This window comes from Pleurodeles waltl, chromosome 4_1 (assembly GCF_031143425.1).
Source record: "Pleurodeles waltl isolate 20211129_DDA chromosome 4_1, aPleWal1.hap1.20221129, whole genome shotgun sequence".
Lineage (NCBI taxonomy): Eukaryota > Metazoa > Chordata > Amphibia > Caudata > Salamandridae > Pleurodeles > Pleurodeles waltl.
Genome location: NC_090442.1, coordinates 874750000 through 874773899, shown reverse-complemented (window position 1 = coordinate 874773899; position 23900 = coordinate 874750000).

Here is a 23900-nt window from a genome sequence, read left to right as displayed (position 1 = left end):
GTGTGTGATTTATAGTGGTGTGTATGTGTGGGTGTGGTGTGTGTATGTCAGGTGTGTGTAGTTTGAATTGTCCAATGTGGTGGAGGTTTGTAAGTGTGTGTGTATTCTGAGTGTGGCGGTGTGTACCGCCAATGGTTTACTGCGGTTGAAAGACCGCCGTGGTGATTCATGGGTCCTGATACTGTGGGCATATTTCTGTTTGCGTAACGGTTTGGGTTTTGGTACTGCCATTTTATCACTGACCTTTGGTCTGGCAGACTTGTGTTGGTGTCTGTATAGTGGCGGATTTCTCTGTGTGGGTCATAATACCCGTAGCGGTATTCCACCACGGTCACGGTATGTTGGCGGCCGTCAGCACGGCGTTAGGCGGTATTTACCGCCAAAGTTGTAATGAGGGCCTATATCTCCTGTCGGAGTTCTCTGTGTGTGGAGAATCTGTTCTCTGACTTCATCTGTCTTTAATTTTTTTGTTTGTTTATCCCAGTGCTTTGTAGAACCCTCCTGAGCTTGTTTAGTACCTTCCTTTAGGGGTGGTAGTCTGTATTTCAAGCTTTTTCAGCTTTGCTCCCAAACTTTCCCCTCCTATACTTGTATAGGTGTCAGAAATTATTTTCAGTAGTTGTTTCTCCTGATACAATGTAGAATCTCCCAGAGATGCTGGCATATAGCCAGTGCTAACACTTCCCCTTTAATGTTATTGACTATGATTGAGTAAACTGCGTCAAAGTTGCACATTAATTTCAACCCCAAGTCTAGGGCTGGGGCAGCCAGTGCTCATTCTGAATTTGTTTTCACATTTCCAGTAAATTGGCAAGTGTTGGGGTACCATGTGTGGTAGTGTATAATGCAGTGAAGACTGTACCTCATGTGGCTCAGTCATCCACTGAGGGAACCATCCCGAAGGGCAAGCACATTGTGAGAATTCAATGTTTTTCCTGGGGTCCCGTATGGGGAAACACAGCTTCCAGCTGATTAGTTTTCTGGGCTATCCAGAACGGATGTTTCTCTTGTTCTATGGGCACTTTACCCATGATAGAATGTACTGTTTGTGGATTAATCTCAGTAGTAGCCAATTGGTATCCAGCAGGTGCTGGCGGTGCTGGACACGCTGGTGTAGTGTTCAGAGTTTGCATTATGAACTGAACAAATCTATATAGTGTTACTAGCTCAATGTATAAATTGCACAGATCAGCTGCCTGCATGTTTTGTATACCTGGGTGAGGTGTGTATGTGGCAAACAAAGGCCATGTTGGTCCTTCATTACCTAAGGGACCTAATCTCATGGGTAGTATTATGTGCGGTAGGGCACCATTAAACCATGTTCTTGATCAGTGATCGGAATTTGAAGATACTGGAATGCTTTGTACCATTGAGGTACGTTTGCAATTCTGTATGTGTGGAATGTGTATGATGTTTGGTCTTCCTGAGGAAAGGTGACCCAAGAGTAGAATGGTTCTGTTTGATAAGCTTCTCTAGCTTCTACAATGAATGTGACATCACCGCCCTCATCTATTAAGCCATGCACTACTAGGTGTAGTGTTAATGCCTGTCTGGCATCCTCAGGAATGTCTATGACATTAGACATATTGTGAAATGGGTAAAGAGATGGAACACCAAGTCTGGAGTAAGTCCTTTTAATAGTTTGAGCTCGAACAACCTACAGCCTACTTAGGTGCTCCCTGTTCAGCTGAAGGGGATCTTGCCCAAGACCACAAACTTTTCCATATAATGGTACTTAGGGTACCTGTTGTATGTGAGACGTGATAGTCAAGGTATCTGTAAATTAGTGCCTAACCATCATCGTTGGTGGTGCGATGTCGTAGGCTTGCTCTAGGCAAGACTGTTGATTTAAGGCTGACAGCACTTTTGTTTGTAGGTCAGTAGGCCAATCCTACAACAAGTCACAACTGTTGTCCCAACCCTTCTGGCTCAGAAGCAATACCACACCAAAAATCCAAACAGTAAAAGATGATTTGAGGCAGCCTTTACACAAGGACTTAAGAGTGCGACATCTCAGGGAGGTCGTGGTTAAATGGAGATTACCATTTTGTCTCATGAGCAACATATCTCAGTCAAACACAGGCAAAAAAGGAGATGCAGTAAAGTTTTCAATAGGTTTTATTAACAAGACTGAAATCTACTCTAAATTGCATGGGCTGCAATGATTAGGATAATGAACAATGCAAGAAACAGAATGGTAAAACCGAGAGTCATGAATATAAAGAACCCCAACATCTTGCAAGAACATGTAATATGAAATAGATGCGAAATAGTCCCTAATAGCCTAACATGATGAACCTAATCTCTTACCTAAAGAGAGCTAGGTGTGTTAAACCTAATCTGCCAGTACCATGTCCATGAGAAGAGCCCCCCAACCCTCATTACCTTGGAATGTGGTCTCTAGATCAGACTCCATGGGGAGACGAAGACTGGGTCAGCATCAAGGCAACATTTACAAGTGGAAGTGTGGCAGTATTTGTACTGTCCGTCAGGAATCAATTGAAAAATTTAGAAAGTTTCTGAGAGAAATTTCATGGAGGAGTCTCAAACAGAAAATTAAGAAGCCTCAATAATTAGATCCATGCAAAGTTAGAAAATACACTAACTCCTAGGGTCATTCATGTTAATGCCTTTCAAAGAAACTGTGCAAAAGCAATTTTCCCTACCATAGAATGTTAGTTGTGCATTATTCAAAAATGCACAATCTAGTTAGGAGACTATTATGTAAAACGTCCAACTTTATGTATAGGGGATTTGAATATAGCTGTGTTACCTAGTAGTGTGGCAGAGGTTGAGAATGTTTCTGAAGATATTCAGTTCTGTTTCTTTGTGCCTGAAGAAGATAATACAGAAAATGAGGAGGAAGTGTTGAGATCTGTAAATAGGTGGATACACAGATAAGTAGTAAAACATTTACACAGGAGATAGGAAAGTTCAATACAATGTGTTCTGAGAAACCTGAGAATGTATGTATTTGTTATTGCCACACTCATTACAAAAACCAAACTCGTATGTAGTTCTATTTTCTTAAACTGAAGAAAACAGCAATGATGAGTGGAAGGAATTTGGTGCATATCTATTTGTAGAAGAATTAATTAATTTAGACACAGAAGAAACAATATGTAAGTATTGTTATAACAAATTAGATAATGATGTAAAGCCAGCCAGAGTAATTCAGAATAGATTAAAATTAGTGCCAGAAGAACTTAATCAATTAACTGTGTGTGAATCAGTTCTAAGTAACTAACTGTGCACCCATTTCAAACAATTATTCAAATGGAGCCCAAAACAGGGAAACTGCCACCAACAGAACTACAGAAAGGACTTAAAGGAAGAGTTGTGTATTTTCCTCTAGGTTAAAAAAATGTTGATACTGCTGGTGTTGAAAATGATGTAGATGAACCACTCATTATTCTAGTAAATAGAGTACCCACCGAAAGTTAAAAAATCTGGCAAGAATTAGTGCATGTGAATAAAGTCAAACAGCTACAATATACTTCAAGGAAAGTACCACCTGCAGTAAATGTTGATATTGCTGGAGAATTAAGTTGAATCAATGATGAAGCACTGAAATTAAGTGGACAAATAGAATAAATGGATAAGCAGAATTCAGAAGAAATATACTACCACTATAAGATTTATCAACTACATTCAAAAGAAGTTGGGGATGCTATTGATCTGTTTCAATGGACCAAGATAAAAGAGCTCCAATGAGTTTGTGGAAAAAATGTTGAGAGGCTCACTGTTCCACAGCAATTTCCCACAGGAGTAGGTGGGCACTACAATGAGAGACCTATACAAATACGAACAGCTGAGTATAGATCAACAAGACTATATTCAGGGGATCCTAGGTTTCAACCATGTATTCCCCATCTATTACATATGTTATTTGAAAGTGACTTGTCAGAATTCTATTATGCTGTAAACCATACTCTTACAACAGGAGTCAATCTAAAAAATCTTTCTGCAAGGACTTTGTTGACAAAATACAAGATATGGATGAAAATCCGGAGTACAACTTAATTAATTTGATGGAATGTCAATGTGGGACTAAGGAATACTGGTACCGTCATCACGGAGATGTTAAATGTATGCTCCACAACTTAGGTCCACCTACTTAGTTTACAATGCTTAGTTGCACAGAGTATGCATGGGATGATTTAATACCATTTCTAAGAGAAGCACACTCGAATATTAAGGATATTAAATGTGAAGACGGTAGAAGAACTTTGCTCTTTGGATCCTATTAATGCATGTAGGGCTTTCAATCACAAGTTTCGATGATGAGTATTTTATGCAATAAAACAAATCCTCTTCTTGCAGAAGTCACAGATTTGTTTTTGAGAAACGAATACCAGGCAAGAGGTGTTCCTCATATACCCATGCTTCTACAGATAAAGATTGCACCAAAATTTGGGACTGATACTGATGAGTGTATACTCTCTTTCATAGAACAATATGTTACATTTAGTATTCCAGATGAGAAGAATTACAAAACACTGCAGCAGCACATTGTATGCTTCCAAACACATAGATGTGGCAAGTATTGCTGCCTAAAATACAGATGTAAAAGAAAGTTTTATACGAGGTGTTGTTTTGGATTTCCAATGCCTATCGTTTCTAAAAGAAGAGTGAATAGCTTTTTATCTACAGTGAGGCTCACACTGATAAGAAAATGATCAAAAAATGCATACAATTTAAAAGATCAGAGGCCCACTCGGCCCAGGACTGTCTACCTTAGTTGTAGGCATATGTCTCCCCCTTTTTTCCAGTAAGATGGAAAGCTTTCCAGCCTATTATGATGGCGCATTATTGATGCCGAGGAATATGAGGACATCTCCACAAAACAAAAAAGCACTTCCTTCAAATAGATAAGAGGAAAGACCCTGGTGTGGTGGATATTTGTCTTTGCAGTCTTGTTGGCCTTTCTATAGGAGCATTCATGTTATCACAGAATTCTAGAAAAACAGGCAACAGGAACAATCATGTTGTCAAAATGCACACAAGGTCACTGGTGACATTTCCTTATGCTCCATTATACAGCTGTAGTGTAGAATACATGCTGGACATTTACCTAAGGAGGCAGAAAGAATTATGTTTCGGTAGATACTTTGTGCAAAGCTGTGCACTCTTGTTGGATAAAAGGGCAGGTGAGGTTTCTTTGTGGTAGAGTCACTCACACAGCTACTGACTCACCCTCTCACAGACCCATTCAGACTCTCCCACACGCACTCATAGACCCACTCAGACACAAATGCAAACACTCAAAGACCCACTCAGAAACTGATGCACCCACTCACAGACCCACTCACTCATGCACCCACTCACAAACCCAGTCAGACAATCATGCACCCACTCACAGAACCTACTCAGACACTCATGCACGCAGTCAGAGACTCATGCACCCACTTACAGACCAACTCAGACACTCACGTGCCCACTGACAGACCCACATAGAAACACATGCACCCACTCAGATCTACTCAGACATTCACACAACCACTCACAGACCCACTCAGACTCTCACACATACACTTACAGACCACACAGACACTTACACACCCACTCACAGAGACATTCTCACACCTACTGTCACACCCAGAGACACCCTCTTACACCTGCTCTCACACCCAAACAATCTCACACCACATAGAATCTCACACCACATAGACTCTCTCACACCTAGACAGACACTCTCATACCCAATCTTACATCCAGAGACACCCTTTCACACCTATTCTCACACCGTGAGAGACATGCCCTGCTACCAACCCCCACAGCACATGGCCAAAGTACTTGCTCATCCTGGGTTTGGTGTTTAAGAGAGTTGGCCACAGAGATTGGTCTCAAGCCAGGCCCTGCAGAAAACCCTCGCTGCCCACAGCCAGAGGCACATTTGCATAGTTTTAGCAATGTCCATGTTCTGTAGAGGAGGGGGGGCCCTTCCTGGCCAATTTCAGCCCCAATGACTCCATTCCTCAGGGCCCACCATTATTCAATGTGGGGGGAGGATGCGCAGACCCTGACCTCCGGCCAATCTCCACCCTGAGGACCCCATCACGTGGGACCCACTTCTATTCACTGTGGAGGGGGGCATGTGCCCCTCCTCCCCAGGCAGATCTTGGCCCCAGAGACCCTATCCCCAATGGGGCCACAGGGGGAGCCGCAAGGTCCCCACAGTCCCAGCCACCTACTCACCTCCTGCTGTGGCCGGTATTGCTTTTGCACACAGGGAGCTGCTAAACATGCAGCTTCCTGTGGGCAAATCAATTGTTTGATCTCTTTCCCTGTCCACATGTCTGTGGGTGGGGAAAGAGATGAAACCTCTGCTTCCAGCGGTTAGCGCATTATGATAGCTCTTGCCTGTTGGAAGCAGAGTGTTTTCTCTGACTTGGCCGCAGCTGTCAAAGCTCCGACCAAGTCAGAGCAAACAGCTATGTCATGGGGGTGGGCATTTTGGGACACAGCAGGAGCCAGCCCTGGGGAATGGCAGTCCCCAGGGCCAATTATGGCTCCAAGAGGGGATCCTCACGGCCCCCCTCCAACATTCTAAAGAACAATTTTGCCCTGGGAGATGGTGGTCCCTGGGGAGCGGGGGGCTTGAGTGGCACTTTTCCGCATCAAAACCCTGAGGAGGTGGTTGTCCCCGGGGCTAACAGAAGCCCTAGGAGGGAGGCCCTGTGCACCCCCTTCCTTTTTCAATCCCCCAAAGCCAACGAGACCTGCCCCACCAAGGGACCAAGTTAAAAAAAAGGGTGGTATACTGCCTTTTTTTTATCTCGAAAACATCCCCGGATCAGTGATGGACCCCAGACAAAGGCTAGGGGCTCGGGATGACCCTACCCTAGCCCCTTTTCTTTTTTTAAACTTTTTTGTGGGACTTGGCAGAAGCTAAGTCTCAAGATGGCTGCCAGCACTTCTTTGTTGAAGTGTTGGCAGCCAATCAGATATCAGCACAGAGATCTGCATCCCTAGATATATGCATTTTGTAGTCTCTAATTACTCCAAAATTACTGAATGGATTTACACCAAATCACAAAAACCATACTTTTTGGACCAAGTGATAGCTTTCTGCCAAATGTGGTGTAATTTTGTCCATTGGTTCAGGCTGCAGTCATGTTAAAAATTCCTATGGAAAAAAGAATGGGGAAAGCACATTTAAGGACCCCCTTTTTTTCAGCCCACGCTTGACGGATCACCCTGAAGTGTTCAAGACAGCAGCTGAACCCACTGAAGTATAAATTTTGAAAAAATTTCCTGAAGATTCATCAAGCTGACGCCAACGTTATTGGCAAAACAAAAAATGTTCTTCCATGGAAACTGGGTCCAAACTATAACTACCTACTGGGGAGGGCGCAAGTACTTCTATAACTCATGCCCTTGCCGTGCACAGTTTTTTTATCAATAATTTAATTGCAAATGTTGCAGTTATAATATCAAAGATGCCATAGAAGGTGTCATCAGTGATATAAAATGTCCAGTAATTAGCTGTGCATGGTGAATGCGCGAGTTATAGTTACTTTAGGGCACAAGTTATTTGAAATAACTAACTATAACTGCTGAATTTCTAAGGTTTTGTGTGAGTAAATTACGAACATAACTATAATGTCCCTGTAACCTTTGCTATTTTCCAGTGAATTTCTATGTTTTTTTTAGCATGCACAGATGTGAATATAAGCAGCACTGTGCATGGCCGATGGATGTGCGTGGCTGTGTTTTACCATAGGGCCTGGCCTATGGCCAGGCACAGTGGCCAACCCTCTTGCATGCACCCAAACCCAAACTGCGCATAGCCTTCAGCTGTGTGCAGCATGTGTTTGGATACAGTGGGTGTTTTTATTCACTTTTTCTCTGGATTCACGAATCCTCAAATAGAGTCGCGATTCCGGGATCCGTGGATCCAACCATGGATCAGTGGCTCTCTGAATCAGATAAAAAAAAATGGGACCATTTTTCCCCACAAGGGTAGGGACCCCCTTATGTGTCCTATGGGGTCAGAATACCTGTATTCTGTCCCCTTATGTGGTTTTTCTCTCTTCTTTTCCCACCCGAGCCGATGCAACAAACAAATTGTCTGCTGCAACTTTTCTGTCAGGTGGCGCCAGGCAATCACATTCTTCTTGTGGCGCGTGGATCCACAGATCGACCTGCGGTGGATACGTAGAGAATCCACATCCCCATATATCTATATTTTTTGGCCTTAAATTACTCTGAAACTACTGAACAGATTCACAGCAAATCACAGAAAGCGTGATCTGCACAACAGAATCTACATTGTGCCAAATGTGGTGTAATTCAATTCAGTGGTTGAGGCTGTAGGTGTGTCTAAAGGTCCTATGGAAAAATGAATGGAGATAACATGTTTTGGGATGCTCCTTTTTATTTGTCCCCGCTTGACAGATCACCCCAAAACTTTCAAGCCAGGAGCTGAATTTAGCAAAGTATACGTTTTACAAATTTTGTGAAGATTCATCAAACGGCACCAAAGTTATTAGCAAAACAAAAAATGCTTTTTCTATTGGAACTAGGTCTTAACTATAACTGCCTAGTGGCAACCGAACCGCCACTAGGTCATACATATATATGTACATATATAAAACCTTATTAACCCACACCCCAAAAACCCATACCCACCCGAGGCCCTGAACATATCCTTGCCACACAAAAGCCTGTATCCACCTTAAACCCTAAAATATTCTTACCACCCTAAAACCCATACCCACCCTGAACCCTAAAAACACACTTGCCACTCTAAAACCCATACCCACCCAAAACACAAAAAATTGCCTTAACACCCTAAAACCCATCTCAACCCTAAACCCTAAAAATATATTTGCTACCCAAAAACCCTTACCCACCCTAAACCCTAAAAATGCTCTTGCCACCTTAAAAACCATACGCACCCTAAACCCTAAAAATACCCTTGCCACTCTAAAACCCATACCCATACTAAACCCTAAAAATACCCTTTCCTCCTAACAACCCTTACCCACCCAAAATCCTAAAAATTCCATTGCCACCCAGAAACCCTTAGTCACTCTCAACCTTAAAAACTCCTAAAAATATTTGAAAAAGTCTATATCAAAAAATAAATAAATTAATAAATAAATAAATTATATATATATGTGTATATATATATACTCTTATTACTTACCTGTGAAATTCTTACATTCTCCTGTAAAACTTTTACAATGACTGCCTTTACCATTCATGCCTTATAACTAAATTTGTTGTAAAGGCATGCATGGTACAGGCATAGTCATTGTAAAATCCTGCGTTGTAATGGCATGCTTGGTAACGGTCTGTGTGATACTGACCACGTTGTAATGGCTGTTTTCCTGGAAAAACACACACTATTGAGGCTATGATGTACTAGTCTCTCTCCAATGCCACAAACAGAGATGGAAAGTACATATACAAGAGGAGGTCACATTTTCTATTCTAGCTAGAAATCCACACACATTCAGGAAATTGTATATATTACAGAGGGTCTAATCCACTATTCTTACCCCAATCCTACAAACATTGGGGGAGATGCATACATTATTGGGAGTCAAAATTACTATTCTAACTTCAGTACCACACACTTTAGGGGAATGTGCGCATATTGCTTGGGACAAGATTTACTATTATAAATCCAATCTCACAAACGTTGGAAAACATCACATATATCAGAAGACTACAAATCTACAATTCTACCTTCAATCATGCAAACCTTGTAGAAATAGCACAATTTAGGGGAGGCAGGTACACTATTCTAGTCCCGATTCCACAAATACTGGGGAAAGTGCATATATTCTAAATGGTCATATTTACAATTCCAACTCCAATTCCACAATCAGTGGGGAAATGCACAATTTATGGGTCAGATTTACTACTCTAACTCGAGTCCAACACAAATTATTAAATTTTGTAATATAATCATTCAAAATGATTGTGGATGTATATTTCTAACATAATTAATATGTACATTTAACGTGGAATACTCAGTGTATCCCCAAAATCAACTCATAATTCATTTTTATGAAATATGTGCATAATTTCAACAATAAACTGTACAACTCTAATATTTAGTAATGTATTCATAAAAATACATTTTAATTAATTATAAAAAAAATCTTACATATTTCCTATTTAAAAAGATAAAATAGAATAAGGCAATTCCAGCACTACACCAATTTCTAAATACCCACATCATAGCAAATAATAATTGTTAGAAATGGGGTCTTTGGTTGCCAGTCAAGTTACCCCCTGTCCAAGCAAGGACCCTCACTCTCGTCAGGGTAAGTCACACACAATTATCATGTGCCCATCCTCTGGTTGCTTGGCACTGAGCAGTCAGGCTTAACTTAGAAGGCAATGTGTAAAGTATTTGTGCGATAACTCATACAATAACACCATATAGTACCACAAACATACACCACACAGTGGTTAGAAAAATATGTAATATTCATCTGATAAGATGCAGGTCAAAACGATTAAAATGCAATAGGTATATGTTCAGATATCACTGTAAAAGTGATATAAAGTCTCTTAAGTCTTTTAAAAGCAAACAAAGTCTCTTTCCAGCACAAAGTACCTGGTTCGCATGTAAAATCTTCGCAAAGAACCGCAGAGAAGGAGATGCGTGGGTGCAAAGGGGCTGTGTTGATTTCTGTGGCCGCACACGGCGACGCGTCATTTACTTTTCACGCAGGGATGGCTGTGCGTTGATTTCTGGCGTTCGGTCATGGTTTTCGGACGCCCCGGGGATGATGCAAGGATTTCCTGCGCTGGCAGGGCGAAGTCACAGGAGCTGCGTTGATTCGTTGGGGGTTGCATCAAATTTTCTACCGCTCAGTGGGCTCTGTGTTGATTCCTCTCTGGAAGTCGGGCTGCATCATTCTGGCTCGGCTGTGTGTCGATCTGGTGGGCCGTGCGTCGAATTTCCATTCCCTACGTTGGCGCTGCATCGATCTTCTCATTGCAAAGTCGGGCTGCGTCATTCCAGTTTGGCATGCAGAGAACTTTTCACCATGGTGCAAGCTGTACATAGTTTCTGGCAGGATGTGTGTCGAATTTGGAGAGCACTTCTTCACCACAGCCAGAGAGCAGCAAGGCAGCAGGGCAACATCAAGGCAGCAGTCCTTCACAGAAAGCAGACAGGTGAGTCCTTTGGGCAGCCAGGCAGTTCTTCTTGGCAGGATGCAGGTTCTGGTTCAGATTTCTTCTCCAGGAAGTGTCTGGGCTGGTAGGGGCAAAGGCCCTGTTTAAATACCATAATGTGCCTTTGAAGTGGGGGAGACTTCAAATAGTGGCTTAGAAGTGCACAAGGTCCCCTTTCAGTTTAATCCTGTCTGCCAGGGTCCCAGTAGGGGGCGTAGCAGTCCTTTGTGCGAGGGCAGGCTACTGTCCTTTGACATGCAATTGTCAGGCCCTCCACCCTCCCAGCCCAGGAAGACCCATTCAAAATGCAGATGTATGCAAGTGAGGCTGAGTATCCTGTGTTTGGGGGTGTCTGAGTGTATGCACAAGGGAGCTGTCAACGAAACCCAGCCAGACGTGGATTGTAAGATACAGAAGGATTAATGTGCAGAGAAATGCTCACTTTCTAAAAGTGGCATTTCTAAAATAGTAATATTAAATCCAGCTTCACCAGTCAGCAGGATTTTGTATCACCATTCTGGCCATACTAAATATGACCTTCCTACTCCTTTCAGATCAGCAGCTACCACTCAAACAGTGTATGAGGGCAGCCCCAATGTTAGCCTATGAAGGGAGCAGGCCTCACAGCAGTGTACAAACAAATTTAGGAGTTTTACACTACCAGGACATGTAAACTAGATAGGTACATGTCCTGCCTTTTGCCTACACATCACCCTGCCTTAGGGATGACTTATATGTAGAAAAAGGGAAGTTTTAGGCTTGGCAAGTACTTTTCAATGCCAAGTCGAATTGGCAGTGAAACTGCACACACAGGCTGTGCAATGGCAGGCCTGAGACAAGGTTAAGGAGCTACTAAGTGGGTGGCACAACCAGTGCTGCAGGCCCACTAGTAGCATTTAATCTACAGGCCCTGGGCACATATAGTGCACTCTACTAGTAAATTAAATAGTCCAATTGGGTACGATCCCATGTTACCATGTTTTAAGGAAGGAGAATATGCACTTTAGGACTGATTAGCAGTGGGAAGGTGTGCAGAGTCCTAAAGCCAGCACAAATGAGGTCAGAAAAATAGAAGGAGGAAGGCAAAAAGTCTGGGGATGACCCTGCAGAAAAGCCATTTCCAACAGGTATGAACCAATGTCACCATGTTTTAAGGGAGAGAGCATATGCACTTTAGCACTGGTTAGCAGTGGTAAAATGTGCAGAGTCCTAAAACCAGCAAAAACAGTATCCAAAAATGGAGGGAGGCAGGCAAAAAGTTAGGGGTGACCAGCCTAAGGCTGTCAGGTCTAACATGTGTTCCCCCCAGCTGAAAGTGGGGAGAGCTACCCAACCTCCTGGGAGCTCTCATTGCTAAGGCGGCAGTATCTGGAGAGACCATCAGCGTTGGCGTGGTCAGTCCCCGGGGCGATGCTCCACCGTAAAGTCCATCCCTTATAGGGAAATGGACCACCTCAAGAGTTTAGGATTCTCGTGCCTCATCTGCATGAGCCATCTGAGGGGCCTGTGGTCTGTGTGAACCCGGAAGTGAGTCCCAAACAGGCATGATCTCAGCTTCATCAGTGTAAAATGTAATAAATAATTTGAGATAAAAACAACAAAAATTCAAACTGTATGACTGAAGATATGCAGTTTTAAAGATGTAAGTGAAAACAGAGCTTAGAAGCACAAAGCTGGTCACGTGGGACCGGGACAAAGTCACAAGGTTAAGCCAACAACAATGAAGTGCGGGCTGGATACAGGGACTAAGTTAGACCAGCTGAACAATGTACCCTAAATCCAGGTTGCAGACCATTGCAGTGACCCAGGCAGAGGATGCATCATTCAGTAGCAGTTTCAAGGAAGCAGCAGAGCTGCAATGTGGAGCTCAGCATCACCGTCGAGGATGCCGCTGATGAGGGGCTTGTGATGCAAAGGTCTGTGTTGAGGATGCGTCGCGCAGCCGTGGTTCCGAAAAAGCTGCATGGCTGCAGTGTGAAGTCCTGCATTGGGGATGTATCACGCAGCAGTGGTTCCAAAGCAGAGCTGTGCGGAGATGCATCGTCAACTCCACAGCTGGGCTGGCTGAGCAACTTCAGGCCCATTTCCAAGGTCCAGGACTGGGATCCCAAAACTTGCAGGGTATGGCTCACAGCAGACAGAGTCCAGGTGCTGACTTCAAGGAGGTTGGAGCCCATTCTGTTCGTGAGGCTCTGATTAGGAGGCCAACTAACTAGCACTTGGAGTCACTGTACTGGTCCTTGGTTCAAGATGCAGGTCCATTCCTTTTTACTCAGAGTAACAGAGTAGCATTCCTTCTTGCAGAGCAGCACATCAGTCCTTCTGAGTCTTCCACAGGTCCAGAGGTGTACTGAAGAGTTGGGTCTGAGGGTCCAATATTTATACTTGGTTCTATCTTGAAAGTAGATGTTCCCGCTGCCAGAGGTGCTTGGAATTTCCTGTCTCCCTGCCCTTGCCCCAGAATGTCTGGAGGCACAAAAGACTAGTGTGAAAACCTTAGTGAGTGCTTCCAGGCAGAGCCTTTGTGATGTGCAATTGTGGTAAATGAAAGGGCCTCACCCTCATCTTGCCAACACCTGGTAGCCTTTGTTGCAATGTCTAGGAACAATAGACCAAGACCAACTGCCAGCTACACCTAGCCATGTGAACGATGATACAATATACAGCTACCAAATGGTTAGGACAAGAAAATGGCAACTTTCCTAAAGGGGCATTTTCACAATTGTGATTCAAAATCAAACTTTACCATTTAAGAGGCTTTCAAATGACAATTTTTTAGACACAAGCTCGATATTTGTACTTGCTCTCAATTGAAAGTTAGCAAATATTAAATGTAATTTGGTAGCTCAATGTTATCCTGTAGGAGAGATCGAACATACAATAGTGAGAAATGAATTTAGAGCTTTTCTGTACCAGGATGTGTAAAAATTAAAAGCATATGTTAAACTTTTTAAATACACTGCACCCTCCCCATGGGCTGTTTATAGGTGACTTCTATGTATTAAAAGGCCTGGAAAAAGGTTTATTATGCCAGATTGAAATAGCAGTTTAAACTACACACACAGACTGCAATGGTAGGCCTGAGAAATGTTTTAAAAGGCTACTTGCGTGGGTGGCACTATTAGTGTTGCAGGCCCTTTAGTAGTGCACGGAAATGGGGTGTATTATATGGTGTGGTTGTGTGACCTCACTATGTCATACACTTACCAACCCACTTTAGGTCCAGTACGTTTTGTCTGTCAACCCCTCAGCTCAACACTGGGTAGCTGCGGCACAGAGCATCAAGGCTTACACAAAGGAACAAGTGTAAAACACCAAAACAACTGAAGAAGAGTTCAACACAACACTCAGGAAATTCAACATCAATTTATAAAAATAGATTATATTTTCATAAGAATATAGACACCACAAATAAAAAGATCCACCAGAGGGTTCTGTAGATACAGAGTTTACGAGAAATAATAAATCAATGCATTTCACTCAACCATAAACAAGCACTGGCAAATTCAATGAATTTGACAAATGTTTTCAGGGAAAACTTGGGCAAGTTTCAACGCAGTCTGGTAGTGTTACTTGACTGACCAACCCTGGCAGGGAGATAGTCAGGTTGACCAACAAGGTCCTCAGAAACTGTTACCGCCACAGAAGAAGCAGTCTTTAAGCAGTTCCAGGCACTTTATCAATGTTGCAATAGATTCCTATGGAGTGGTCCTGATGCACGGGATGCAGGGTGCTGAAGATTGTCCAGGGATGCTGTGGTTGGTATGCGGTCTAAGGGGGTCTTGGTGCGACTACTTCTCCATCCCAGAGGTGGTCCCGGTCACAGGGTCAATGTCCCACAAAGTCCTCTTCAGGCTGCCAAAAGTTCAGTCACCGCTGGACTACCAGTTGTCGGTGTTGCGGTCACAGGCCAATCCATCCTGAATAGGCTGTTCATCCTCTCAGGGTCCCAGCAACGCCTTGACAGCACTCCTGTGTTCAGTGAACTTCGAGGCAACTGTGTGCATCGGGTCTTGGGGCCAGATGTATCATGCATTTTACCTGTTTCAAATGGCCCGATTAGCAGAATCGGGCCGTTTGCGACTGGTAAAATACATTTTGGTATGTATGAATTCCAAAATGCTATTCTGTAACATGGTACCGAATTACAATTTGGAAATGTGAATACATACCAATTCAGTATTAGGAGGGGGCATGTTCAGGGCATCTCTTCCTAAAACTGAATCGCAGTGGAATGCAAGAATGTTTTGTGACTGGAATGTGTCACAAAACATTTGCATTTTACTACCTACTTCAAGTAGGAGATAACCCATTCACAAATGAGAAGGGGTCTCCAACTTTCACATTTTTGAATACCCGTGAAAATATTTTTGAAGAGCAGGCAGTGGTCCCACGGACTTTCTCCTTCCCTTTCAGTTCTAAGCACCACACACATTCCATTGCTCTATAGCGCAAGGATTTCTGTGTAAATCTAGTTCCTTGCCTGGACAACTGCAAAGTCTTTCCTACTTTCTATTTGTGGTGTACAGTGCAACACATATGCAAAGTCAGAAATGAAAGGAGAAATAAAAATAGTTTTACTGCCTGCTTCAAAGTGGTGTTATTTTTTTACTCAAACCCCTGGGGTTCATTTACAAGCTCCTTGCGCCACTGTTGCATCATTTTTTAGGATGCTATAGCACTGTAAAATGCAGACCCATATCAATCATGCCACACTAAGCCACTTCTTGTGGCTTTTCATGGCCTTGTAGATATGGTGTAAGGCAATGCTGCACAAGTCACTGCGTTGCCTTACACTGTGTCAGGGGGGCATTCCATGGGCCTTGAGGTTGGTTTTCCCACGCGAAACCCATGGGTTTGTTGCATTCCCAGATTTGCAAGGATCTGTCAACCTGGGAATGCATCAAAACTGTACGCCTTGCCATGTGAGGCGTAATGAGGAGAAACATCTTTATTTCTACTCGTTTTTTCTTCTTTCCATGTGTGCTGCATTCGCCAGCTCACATAGAAAAAGGAAACCGCCTCCATTAATTTTTTTTGTGCACGAAGGGGGCTCTTCCTGCACAAAAACCATCCTGCAAACAACACAGATACCTTTGCACCATGGTGCAAGCATGCCAGCATTGGCACTAGGCAGCAAAATGTACGCCAGCGCTGGCTGAAAGGACAGGAATGCACCATATCTCTAAAATACGGTGCATTCTTGCCCTTTTGAATTGGCAATGGGCAGCGCAACAAAAAGACTTGTTGGACTGCCGTATGCCAGTTCATTATAAATGTGCCTCCCTGTCTACTAGTGATGTTGGATAGGATTTTGCATTAAAAAGTATGGGTAGTAGCACAGGAAAACCCATGTACCACCAATGGAATGCTCTGTGATGCAGAGTAATGTAAAGTAGTGCTTTTTGACGCTTTGGGTTACTTTTAGGTGTTGTGCTGGAAAGTAAATCCAATAAAACCCTGTTTGCAGGCTTGCATCACTTTTGTGATGCAAACCCAATGCAAAAGATTTATACATCTGGCCCTGAATCTTTTCAAGCTGTGCTACTTTTGTGACATAAAGATTTCAGGTATGAAACGTACGGATCAGCGAAGTGTGAGACCTGAAATAAAATGCGAGGGTTTCTACCATATAAATACTGCATCATCCCCGCCTCATTTAAAGGTGACATAACAACTACATTTGTGATGCCAGAGTCTTAGCAGGCTATTCGATTGGAAATCTGTCACTCGATAGCCCATTTTCCACAAACCCTTCGAGTCAATGCATTGGAAAGTCCACCTCATTTGGGGTAAAACTTCATATTTTTCCTGCCTTTATCAATGGTCCCACTTGCATGAAGAAATCTTCCTGTGCTTCATCACCATTGTTTTATGCATTTCAAAAGCAAAGCGCAGCTTTGGGGATTGTGAGATGCAAAAAACAATGCACGCCCGCTCTCATTAGATGTTGGTCTGCAAGCGTTGAAGTTTTGATGAAATTGCTGATGCCATGTCAGTGGAAACACATTCGCTGAAACAATTGCCACCAAGCTGAAGAAGACCTCCGAATGCATCGGGTGGTCCTCCTCTGCCTGGAAAAGGCAAATACCCCTGCCATGCCTGTAGTCCACCAACCCGACTTAAATGACTCCCCTAGCTCTCTATTCTAATCAGATAGTTATATATTTCAAACAGTAAGTTATTAATGTTTCCAGGTCAGCCCTTCAGTTTACTAAATACTGTTGAACCAGGAGTGAGCCTGATGTACCCATGTCAATCATGCTAGAGCTGCATATCATGATCCTATTACGTTATTTTTATAGTGTTAACGATTTTTACAGGAATTTTTGTCTCAATTGATATAGAAACATAAATATAATTTTGCATATAACAGAAAAATCACCTCAGTGCATTTGACTATTTAGTGGGATAAATCACGAGCATTCACTGTGAACAGTACAGCCTGGAGTGCTTTGATCCACAATTAGTTCTTTGAATAAAATCACTCATCTGACTTTTGGTTGGTTTGAATAAGTTATGTTACTATAAGCTAACTACTTCAGCGCCTTGAAGGACCTCTATTTTAAAACTCAGCTGCGCATGATGACATGCTCTTGCTGAGATCAAAGGAAAGTAATTTTGATGTCCTTACCTCCAAACAAGAAGTAAATTGATGATGTAGCAACAGGTCACTACAGAACCCATGCAGTTTGATTATACCATTAGTATAACACACCTGCGGCTTGCCCTTTCAATCAGAACACAGTTATTTCACTCTCCGCGGGTCGTTCGCGGATTTTCTCACCTCATTATAAAGTTAAAGAAACAACAATCAAATCTATTTCATGAATGTCTGCCTGTTTGGTTTCCCTTTTCACTGTAAGAGCGTTTATTTGCAAGGATTACTGTACTTGCAATTACATTAAGTGTTTATGTAAAATTACCGTAATTAGAATGAATTGAGGAAAGTTTCATTCCAGGAGATAGTTTGAAGTAGGAACAATCTCCCTGAAGTTTGCTTTCTCAACTTTGTGTTTGTTTCTAAAACACAAACACACGATAGAAAATCAAAGCAGAGAGAGGGAAGCATGGAAATAACAAATGATAATAACCAGGTCAAAATAATTTACTTTAACGGAAAAACTAGAATCCTAAAAATGCATTATGTAGAAATATGTTCCATCCTCAATCAAAATAGTGCTTTTATTTAAACCAGAGGAATAGCATATACATTCATGTCAAGGCAATCATTAGTGATCACTGTCTTGTGCACTGTAGGAAGGAAGAAATTGAGGCAATTAGGCATTATGGTAATAATCTGGATGGTCTTCCAACCTGCTGGAAATCACAGGTAGAACTAGATTGGTCTCGCACGTTACACTTGTCATGTGACATCTTCATTCTGTCTTCTCCACATCCCTACCCTCATTACGAGTAGCCGCGATTTAGGAACAATGATACAATTTCTGGTCAGTACTCTCACTCTTAAGTCCTGCTATCCCACGTTATTCGTCCCGGAATGGGAAAGCTATGTGCATGTGGTTTTTCTGGATCAAAAACTATTTGCGGGTCCTCATGACGGGTTGCAAAACTTTCCCATTCCCGATCCCATTTAATATCGTCTCTAAGCAGATGGTGATGACGCAGAAAAGAAGGACTAACAAATATTCATATATCACATAATCAAAATCGTATAAAGTAGTGTGATTTTAGCAAAGAAAAATAATATACGTGGGAAATTGTGCCCACGGGGTAGATCGCCATTATTATAAACGAGCTTAATTAATCATGAAGAATTGACAAATGTAGTAATCCCTCATAATTGCAAATGTGTTCTATGATTTTCTTGATTGAAACTGTTTTATGCTTAGCTTAAATTTAGTAGAGGATTTGGCCTAGTTGCCTGGTCTCAAATTCAACTGTGTGGTTTTCACTTGCACTAACAAAAACATATTATTTCATTTAAAAGGTTGTATTTTTACAGTAGAAATGACTAACGCACTTATCTCCAAGGTTTCGTGCTAGGATGGTTTCATCCCTTTTAAGCAAGGTCAGTTTCTGCAGGTGCAGACAATAAAAGCACTGATACCGAAATAATTGGCAAACTTTGTTGCAACTTGTGTTCCAAGGCTCCAAGGACAATGTGTGCAAAAATGAGTACTAGGAGAAAGACATTATTCATTGGTCAAATTGAAGCCACCCTATGAACCCTCCAATGGAAGACCCTGAAGAATTTGGAATGTTTCTTATTTAAACCCACCGGACAAAGAGAAGTCAGCCAATTTCCTTGATGCCATCTTTGAAGCCAATTGTCAGGCGTCATCTTAGACCACATCTTGATGCCCTTTTCTCTATTCTAGAGAAAGAGACTTTAAGAATTCTCACCCTAGAGACTTTAACTTTAATTGTCCCACATGCCAATGCTAATTAGAGGTTAATTGAGTTATTCACTTGATGCACCATGCTAAATTGAAATCTTGTTATGCTGACCGATGTATGCAATTAGTCAAATTCAAATACTCATATTAGTGATTTGCATTGCTATAACCAAGTGTATTATAATTCAGATTTTGCGTAGATTGCGTTTCTTCCGCCGTTATGGACAGCTAGTAATGTTCGTATATGTATATCATTTGATTTTGAGACTCATATATATTGTTTTAGCTTTGTTAATATAGGGAAATAAACTCATTAACTTTTAATAAACTGGTGTGGTTATTCATGACTGAAAGGTCATGTTGCGTCAAAATACCGATTGTTATTGATTTTAATGTGTTGTTTGATCCAGTAAATTGAGCATTGGGTATTGATTAAAATGGTTACTGATTATTGATTTGAGAGATCTGACTATTCTAGGATGAGGAGAGCCCAACTCGGCTAAAAGGTTCACCGACCACCGACGTGTCCAGGTATAAGTAATTTATAAGGACTTGACGCGTTATCAGTAGATGGTAGCAGAGATTGATGGTTACGCCCTTTGGGACCCCATCCGAACAATAGACGGAGTCAAGTTAGAATTTTCTTGGATAAAACAAGTTGGAGAGATGATGATGCCCTAAATCCCCAATGACTTTCCCGAAATCTCGGAGCTTGCGAATGGAGGAAATGGAGGTGTGAGAATGTTTCTGGCGTTTCTAGTGACGGTATGAGAGAAGTTAGGGTTTTGCGCTTGCACAGCTTATTGCCACAGATTAATTGAGAAGTTTGTGAGGATTTTAGGGGGTTACGAACTCCAGTTAAGAGATTTTAGAGGAGTGTTACTAGGGAAGTCGTCGAACTTCACATGTGTGTAGCGCTTTGTGCAGGAATATTGTCCATGTGGTTGTTGATGTTGAGACGGGCCCTGCGAGGTCAAGAGGCTCCGGAGTATGTTGAAAAGTGTATGAGACACTTGATTTATGTTGTAATCTGTTCGGTTTAATAGGTTGATCGGGCGTGGTCAACGAGTCAGTATGAATATTGAGGAATGAAAGAAAATTTTCGACTTTGAGATTTGACGAATTCTAAGGTGCACTAGAATAGTTCATTGATCAGTTGAGAGTAAAGTTTGCGGTCAAATTTTGCTTGCGAGAGCGGGAAACCGAGAAAGATGGAATAACTGCAGAGGCTAGTGAAAAATCCCTAAGGTTTCTGAAGTGATTGTATTACCCTTCCTGTAGTAAACCGACAGATTTGTTTTCTTCTTTTTGGTTAGTGCTCGCGATATTGCGGAAATTAGTTTTTGAGTGAAGTTGAATGAAAGAGGACAAACCGCGGGACTTTGTCAGCCGCAGTGTGTGAGAGTGACGTCACTAGGAGCCGCGTTGGGATAGGTTGGTTGGTGAGAAGGGTCGCGCACGGATTGGACGCAGTCCGTGAAGCGCAATTGGTGGGGAAAGGCAAGCGAAGAGTATTCCGGGAATTAAAAGTCACTTATTGATTACATATTTTAGAAAAATAAAAGACGGAAAGATGAAATTTTTCAAAGCATTCAAGAGTGCCTTGAGGGGAGATATATATATTAAAGCGAATGTGGGAGAAGAAACACCGCCTGAGGGTACACCAGCTTACATCATGATTGAAGAAAAGGGTGTTGCACCATGTCTTTGGCTAAAGCAATGGTGCAAATTAACAGAAAAACATGGAAGTGTAGCGTTCCCTATCCATGGGTCATTTAATCTAAGAGTTTTGGGGAATCTAAGATTCGCGCTATACGACATGAAAGTACCTCCAATACCAGCACAGTTTGAGGCATTAGCAATTTGGGAGCTAATAGCTAGAAACCAACAACAAAAGAAATTTGAGACAAGAATAAGAAAAGTAGAAAAGACACTAGCGGATGGTAGATGGGATAGCACACAAAAGGTTTGGAGATCAGACGTATTGCAGGGAATTAAATTGTTTCCAGCAATTACTGATGAAGCAGAGACGGAAGGAAGGAAAGCTACCTATAAAACAAACAGGAGTCAGTCCAGAGATAGAGAAAACAACAGAAATTCGAAAAGATCAGACGAGTCAGACGATGAGGAGTTCATTATACAATTGCTAAACGATCGCCCGCCACCATATGTGGAAAGCGAAAATGGCTCAAGCACTAGTACTGCCCCTCCAGAACCAATACAAGGTAATGTGACACCGAATTTGAGAATACCACAGAGGCAGAGTAGTTCCGATATGCCTTTTGCACCACAAATACCACAAATTCAGAGAATATATCCTGACGTGCCTAAATTGAAACCTGTCGATAATTATCAGCCGCAGGTTCAAAGGCGCTGCTGTAATGAGCATAATATGGGAATGACTTCTGATTTAATGGCGCAGGGAGGACAGAATTATCAAAGACAGACATTGATTCAAGCTGAATCAACACAAATTTTGATGCCTCAAAAGCAGGTACAAGAAGTGCTGAGGTACACTCGAGTAACAGAGAGCCAGTTAGGTATGCCAGCAATGATGAACCATAATGTGGGGATTAACATGCCACAGAATTCGGGGAACAGACAAAATCCAGATGCAATATCTTTGCCTATCACTGTAGTTCCACCAGTGCCATTGTATATACAGGCAAACCCAAACGTATGCGATCAAGGGGTAATGACACAAAATGAGATAGGGAGGAAATGCATAGAAAACACTTGAGAAACGACTCCGGTAGGAACACTGCCAAATGGATCTGGGTCTTTGTCGGAATTTAGTCCAATTCCAATTTGTGCTCCGTCAACTGTGGTAAGGTCAAATCCACCACTAATAGTACCGCTAACTTCAAAAACTGAAGTGTTACAGTAACAATCAGTAGCAGTTGATGTAAGTGCTACATTGATGGGACTGAACGCACAACTGCTAACACAATGGTTCAACAGTCTGAATTCCCCACAGAGTACACCCAGCGGGAAGGGAGAAGAATACCTGAATAAAATAAGATTGGGCATGGAAGCAGACGAACTAGTAGAGGGAACGATGGGTCTGAACAGGTTAGAATCATACACAGAAGAAGAGCTGAGATACATGTGCCCTAGGATTACAAGAGAAGTAAGCAGCATACATACAAAAGTTACAAGAAATTGCAGACAGAAACGAGATCGATATAGGTAAGACTAAACACTTGAGCAGAATTTACGGGTTAGACTTTGAGACAAAAGATTTTGAACACATGAGATCTGCAGGGATGAAAACACACCTGAAGGAGATACTGCAGAGCGTGCAGGTCTGGAGATGTTTAGACAAGTGGGAAAGTAGATGGGTTAAGAAAAAGGACAAAAAGAAAGAAAGTACCCCAGATCGGAATGAAAAAGCACAACAGAATGACGACCTGATAACCATGTTGCCAAAGAGAGAAACAGCAGGGGGAAAACTTGTACATGTATCGTGGCACAGGTGCTATATTCAATCCTTTATAGACGATTTCCCTAAATTAAGAGAGAAACTGATTGAATGGTATCAACAAACAGATAGATTTGTGAAACTCTCAAAATGTCTTTGGGAAGACCTGAACACCTTATTCGAAATTGTGGTTCCGGCAGATTTGTGGGAAGATTGTAAGAGGGCTGTAGGTTGGCCGACAAGTGAACCAGAAAGAGATAGAGACACAGGTGCACCATCACCTACGGTAATGAGTTTATGCCATAAGGTGATTGAGCACTTGAAAACAAAGGTTGTGTCGAAAAATGTGGATTGGCAGAGGATTGACAGAACGGCACAAGAAGTTAAACAGTCAATACATGCGTATTATGAGAGATTGTTGAAAGCGTTCAAAAATTACAGTGGCACGGAGACGATTGAGGCAAAGGACATGCTCCATTTTGTGTTCAGATTTGTGGAAGGGTTGAGACCTGAGATCAGTCAGATGATTAAAATGCATTTGATTTGTTGGCAGTCAAAATCGATCGACGAAGTGTTGAACTATGCAAAATACTGCAGTGATGAGATTGAAACAAAGCAGAAAAGGTTGAAAGAAAAGGTGATGGTGATGCAGCTTAGAGCAGCTCAGACAGGTTTGCAAGGTTTACAAGGTTTTCAACAACAGTTGCCGCTGCAGCAACAGCAGGGAAATGCTATGTTTCAGCCACAAATGAGAGGCAGAGGCCGAGGAGGTTTTGTGAATAATGGTCCTGATTTAAATACTGTTATGATTCCACATGGTATACAGGCAATAAAGAAGGTGATGCCATGTCACACGTGCGGAATTGTCGGGCATTGGAAACGGGAGTGCCCAATGATGGTGCAGGAAGGTGTAGGTCAGCAAAACAATGATGACAATGCATTTCAGAATATGAGAGGACCGAAATTGAGAGGTC